Consider the following 6,000-nt stretch of genomic DNA (forward strand, 5'->3'; position numbering starts at 1 on the left):
TCTGCATCGCTGTGAGTCTAGCTGTAGTAGCTACATTGGGTCGTTTTCCTTTTTAAAACAATAGTTCTTAACACCAAGAGCTTCTTGCTGGTGTCATAAAATCCCCGTCTCACATTGAAGACCTAATCCTGAAGGTTTTTAATCTCCCAGAGTCCACTTGTGATGATCTGATGGACCCTAAGGCCTCTCTTCACAGAACAAGACAGACACGTGTGGACACATAAGGTATGTCCACATGCGTGCACTCACTTCCACAGAACTTTACACATAATCACAAAGCCTCCTAAAGCCTGCCCTCAGGCAGTCAATTAAGAACCCACCACTGGTTCCACACATGAGGAAATTGAATGTAAAAGCAGCTTTGGTGGTACATACAAATATGATTCAGTTTCATGTGGGAAAGCGACCAACTCTCAAACTGTTCTTCCTGAAACAAGCCACTAGCCTCGTGTAAAGACAATAGCCCCTGTAGATGGAGATAGTGAGAAAAAGCTTCCAGAGACCACTGTCGCTCCTGAACACTCCAAATTTATGTGGACTGCTAAGGAGAGAGACCAGAAAGCAAAGCAACCTGGAAAAACTCAAAACCCGTTACCCCAAAGTAAAACAATTCCTGTCGATGGCAGTTCCTGTAGATAACAGCACCACATTGCCTTGCACTTGCACAATGCTTTACCCGGCTCAAACAGCTTTCACCAGCATTATTCAGCAGTCTCACAACTGCTCTGTGAAGTCAGGACCACTATAATTGCCCCCATGTATGGGTTGCAACAAAGGAAGAGGGCTCAAAGAGTGGAAGTGATGCCTGAAAGGACACGTTGGTTGGTAATGGTAGTACTGACTTAGTCTGTTCTGGTTTCTATAACAAAATCCCTTAGACTGGGTAATTTACAAACAACAGAAATTTAGTGGTCACAGTTCTAGAGGCTGGGAAGTCCAAGATCAAGGCATCGGCAGATTCCATATCTGGTGAGGGCTCTCTGCTTCATAGATAGTGCCTTTACCCTGAGTCCTCACGTGGCAGAAGGGACAAACAGGTTCCCTCAAGCCTCTTTTATAAAAGCACTCATCCCATTTATGGGAGTGGAACCTTTGTGACCTAATCACCTCCCAAATACCCCACCTCTTAATACCATCACACTGGGGATTCAGTTTCAACATATGAATTTTGGAGGGGCACCAACGTTCAGACTATAGCAGTAGGGAAGCCTCAACACTCAAGTGCTTGTCAAATCATGCTTGCATCGTGCTTTTGTGATGTTCTTCTTTTACATGCCATTGCTGATGTTCCATTGGCCAAAGAAAGTCATGAGGCTAAACTCAACATGAGAAGGGACTACCCATGGATGTGGATATCAGGACGTATAACTCATTTGGGGGCCATATTTGTAACCACCTACCACACACACGAGTAAAAGCATCTCCCCTCCCACATAATGACCGAAATATCATCATTTATCTTTCAGACCATTGCCCTCTTTTTGCTTGCGCTTTGAGAAATCAGGCGTGGCTTTATTGAATATCCTATGACCCAGCAATTGTATTTCAAGATATACAGCCGAGAGAAACAAGTGCTTGTGTGCACCAAAAGCCCTGCATGCAAATGCACGTAGCAGCTTTATTCACAACAGCCTGAAACTGGAAACAACCTAAATGCCTGTCAACGGGAGAGCAGATAAACTAATCATGGTATACTCATACAATAACACACTATACAGCATTGAAAAAGAACAAATTACTGCTACATATAACAACATGGATGAATATCCCAGATGATATTGAGCAAAAGAAACCAAATTCACGAGAATATGTGTTGTATGATTCTATTTATTTGAGGTTCAAAAACAGATAAATCAGCTGGGCGCGATGGTTCACACCTATAATCCCAGCACTTTGGGAGGCCAAGATGGAAGGATCACTTGAGCCCAGGAGTTTGAGACCAGCTTGGGCAACATAGTGAGACTGTGTCTCTATTAAAAAAAAAAAAAAAAAATTAGCCAGGCATGGTGGCACGAGTCTGTAGTCCCAGCTACTCAGGAGAGTCAGGCAGGAGGATGGCTTGAGCCCAGAAAGTCGAGGCTGCAGTGAGCTGCGATTGCACCACCACACCACTGCACTCCAGCCCAGGTGACCCTGTCTCCAAAAAAACAGACAAATCAAGTCTATGTTGTTACAAGTCAAAATAATGGTTACCTTTGGGGGGATAGAAAGTGGGAGGGGACACAAGGGAGCTTCTGGGACAGGTGCTAGAAATAGTCTCTATGTCAACCTGGGTGACTGTGGGTCTGCACATATGTAAAGAGTCATAGACTTGTACACCTAAGATTGGTGGACTTTACTGTGCTTATAGCTTAACTGTTTTTCAAGTACAACATTAAAAAGTAAGAATGGAATTCAGGTGCAGGCTTGGGGCTGGAGCCCAGGCTGCGGGGTCCGCCCCGGGCCTCAGGGGCACGTCTGGGAGGGCAGGGCCCAGCGCCCAATTTCGGGAGTTAATTCCAGGCGTTGGTGATTTCCTAGGGATTAACTGGGGCAGAGGGTGCATGCTTTTGGGTGTATCTAGATGAGTGCTTCCTAAATCCTGGGGGCTCCGCACTTTAGTGGAGGCTCCAGCATTTTAGGAGTTACCGTCTTAAAATCCACGTTTAAGAAGGTATTTTTGGAGTTCTCCAGTCTTAAGGGTTAATCCTGTGGAAACTGACTCCTAAGGGCAAATCCAAGGAGCCTGCGGTTTTGGTATTTAATTCTGAATCCTTATGAGTTACATAAGGAGTGAATCCTGGGTGGGTGACCTTGGGTCTTGGAGAATGATCCTCGCTGAAAGGTGTCTGGGGTGTGAGAGGGGTGATTCTGGTTTAGAGGATGAATTCTGCAGGCCCTGGGAGGCCTTCTAGAGCATATAAATTGAAATAACCCCGGGCTTAGATCTGAGTATGAATTACAGACGGAGTGAGCCTACCAAAAGCAGCCGACCATCTTTCAAAACAAGAAGAAGCTCCTGCTGGGAGAAACTGGCAAGGAGAAGCTCCTGCAGTACTACAGAACATCAAGCTGGGCTTCAAGACACCTGAAGAGGCGATTGAGGGCACCTACATTGACAAGAAATGCCCCTTCACTGGTAATGCCTCCATTCGAGGGCGGATCCTCTTTGGCATGGTGACCAAGATGAAGATGCAGAGGACTGTCATCTGCCGAGACTATCTCCACTACACCTGCAAGTACAACCACCTTGAGAAGCACCACAAGAACATGTCCGTAAACCTGTCCCCCTGCTTCAGGGACATCCAGATCAGTGACATCATCACGGTGGGCGAGTACTGGCCCCTGAGCAAGATGGTATGCTTCAACGTGCTCAAGGTCACCAAGACCACCGGGCACCAAGAAGCAGTTCCAGAAGTTCTGAGGCTGGATGTCTGCCCACTCCCCACAATGAAATAAAGTTATTTTCTCAGCCCCTCCCCCACCTAAAAAAAAACAGTAAGAATGGGTTTCCTAGTGTGGCTTCTCTAGACAGGGTGGCAGCCTTGGGAGGGTGTCGAGGTGGAGAGTGGGAGGCCCTCAGCCTGGCATCATCTGGCCTGCCCTGTGCCTTCTCCCAAGCCAGCAAGGAAAAGACCTTGCTCCTTGCTTGGGCCCTGAAGAGCTCCACGTGGCACGGTAGTCAGTGCGGGTTACTTTAGACTGGGGCACAGTGGTGATGGCCACACAGGTTCCCCTGTGGGAAATGCTTTGAAGAGCCTTTGTTCCCAAGAGTTGATCAAGAAAACAAGCTGGTAATGAACAGTAGAAATAACAATACTTAATAATGGGCAGAATCAAAATGGATTTCAATCCTGGCAGCTAATTTACCAGGAAACTTATTCCTGAGGCAGGCAGCTCTCTCCCCTCATCGGACTGTAGGATAAACAAGGAAGTGGCAGGACCAGGAGAGGCAGGAGGTGGGAGGAGAGGAGGTGGAGGGAGAGAGGAAGGGGGAAGAAAGAAGGGAGGGAGGAGCAGCGGGGTCTGAATGAGGTCTTTGGAAATGTGCAGAGACGCTGGGGAGTGAGAGTGGGCAGGGGTTAGGAACGGTAGGAGCCCCCAAATCTCAAAGATGCCTCTCAGAGGCCCTGCAGCTTCCCCTGCCCCCATGATGGCTGTGAAGCCCAGGGCTCCTCCTCCAGATCTCCAGCTCAGCCCCTCCAACTCTTCAACCCTTGGTACATATCCTCCACTGTTACTGCCTGCCCCCAAGAGCTAAGGAAGGGGGCCTCAAGACCACACAACAATGGAAGGAAACCCCTTGTCAGGGAAGGAAGATTCTAACTGGAGCCCTCAATGCTCCAGAAAGATTATCTTTCCGGTTCCCATTGTAAAGAGAGCAACTCACAATCACCCCACTACCCATAAGCTCTCACTGCCCTTTTCCTCCCCCACCCCCACCCCCCAAACAGGCTGATTTGTTTACCTTTTATCACTCTGTTAAAAAATTAGTTCTTACAGGTCCTTCTCCCAGGATGAGGGCAAAAGACAGCCTGGGCCTCCTCTGTTATTTTAAGGCAAGATATGTCGGCTTGAAGTCTGCTCTGAGATCTTGTGGGGAGGGCGGCAGGGCTTGTTATATGAGGGTCAAGTCTATTAAGACCTGCTGGCCAGGCGCGGTGGCTCTCGCCTGTAATCCCAGCACTTTAGGAGACCAAGGCAGGTGGATCACCTGAGGTCAGGAGTTCGAGACCAGCCTGGCCAACGTGGTGAAACCGTCTCTACTAAAAATACAAAAACTAGCCGGATGTGGTTGCACGTGCCTGTAGTCCCAGCTACTCGGGAGGCTGAGGCAGGAGAATTGCTTGAACCCGGGAGGTGGAGGTTGCAGTGAGCCGTGATCACGCCCACTGCACTCCAGCCTGGGCGACAGAGCAAAACTCCATCTCAAAAAAAAAAAACCTGCTCACATCCAGGGTCTTCGGATCACCTTGTCCGTGGCCAATGAGAAAAATGCTTCCCTTCCCTCCAGGCCTTTTCCTGCCTGTCCCCAGTCCCTTCAACTGTCCCTGGCTTCCCAGGGCTCCTCCCCTCCCCCTCCAAACTTGCTACTTGCCAACACCATCTACCTTCCGCACCCCCATATCCCACTTTTTTATTCAACGTCCCCATCAGGTGTAGGAGAAGCTAAAGCCCACGTGTACATCTCTGTCTCTGACCATGAATCCATCGAGGTGATATGCCTGAACCCCAAGGCCGGTGGACGGGCACTGGGGGAACTCTTCAATTTCCACTACTTGAGTGCTTGCTTGCCTACATTGACAAATGGATCTCTCACTTTTCAACTTGAGCAGAGTGGATTCTTCTTGCTAAAGGCTGAAGTACTTGCTGAGTTGCAAGTTTTAGAAAATGAGGCCATTGTGGGGCTATTTCTGAGGGAAAGGAAGACCTGCAGTGCCAGCGCCAGCCCCGTCCACCTCCCACAAGAATTGGGCACCATTATTTTTACATTGGGGAAAATTCCATCTCCTATTTCAAGAAAAATAACTGAATCTGGCTTCATCTTCTGCCAAAGTATACACTGTGAGGAGATGGCAAGGGTTTAATTCTTAGAGACAGTGGGAAGCAAGTGACCAAAAGGAACTTCAGGATGAAGATGACTTTTCAGTATCTAAGAGGGCTTTGCTGGTGAAGCCCCTGCAGTTAAGGTGTCAGCTATGGGATAACCGGGGGTGGGGGTAGGAGAGACCCCCTCACCATGGCATCCTGCTGGGAGCATAGCCGGTCTGTGTGAGGAGCAGAGTCAGCCTCCCAGGAAAGGGCAAAGAAAGGTGGGGTTCATGGTCACTTTTGAAAACCAGCTTCCCAGGGCTTTGCCTATAACAAAGTATCATGCACTGGGGGGCTTAAACAATGGAATTTTATCTTCTCACAGTTCTGGAGGCTGGAAGTCTGAGATCAAGGTGCCAGCAGGGTTGGTTCCTTCTGAGGCCTCTCTCTTTGGCTTGTAGATGGCTGTCTTCTGGCTGTATATCTTCA

General features: G+C 48.5%; 1 pseudogene; it reads left to right on the forward strand.

Moving 5' to 3' along the window:
- Nucleotides 1-3,403, forward strand: part of LOC129138670 (small ribosomal subunit protein uS17-like) — a 44,256-nt pseudogene extending 40,853 nt beyond the window's left edge.
- The last annotated feature ends 2,597 nt before the right edge of the window (nucleotides 3,404-6,000 follow it).

The sequence above is a fragment of the Pan troglodytes genome, chromosome X (genome assembly GCF_028858775.2).
Source record: "Pan troglodytes isolate AG18354 chromosome X, NHGRI_mPanTro3-v2.0_pri, whole genome shotgun sequence".
NCBI lineage: Eukaryota > Metazoa > Chordata > Mammalia > Primates > Hominidae > Pan > Pan troglodytes.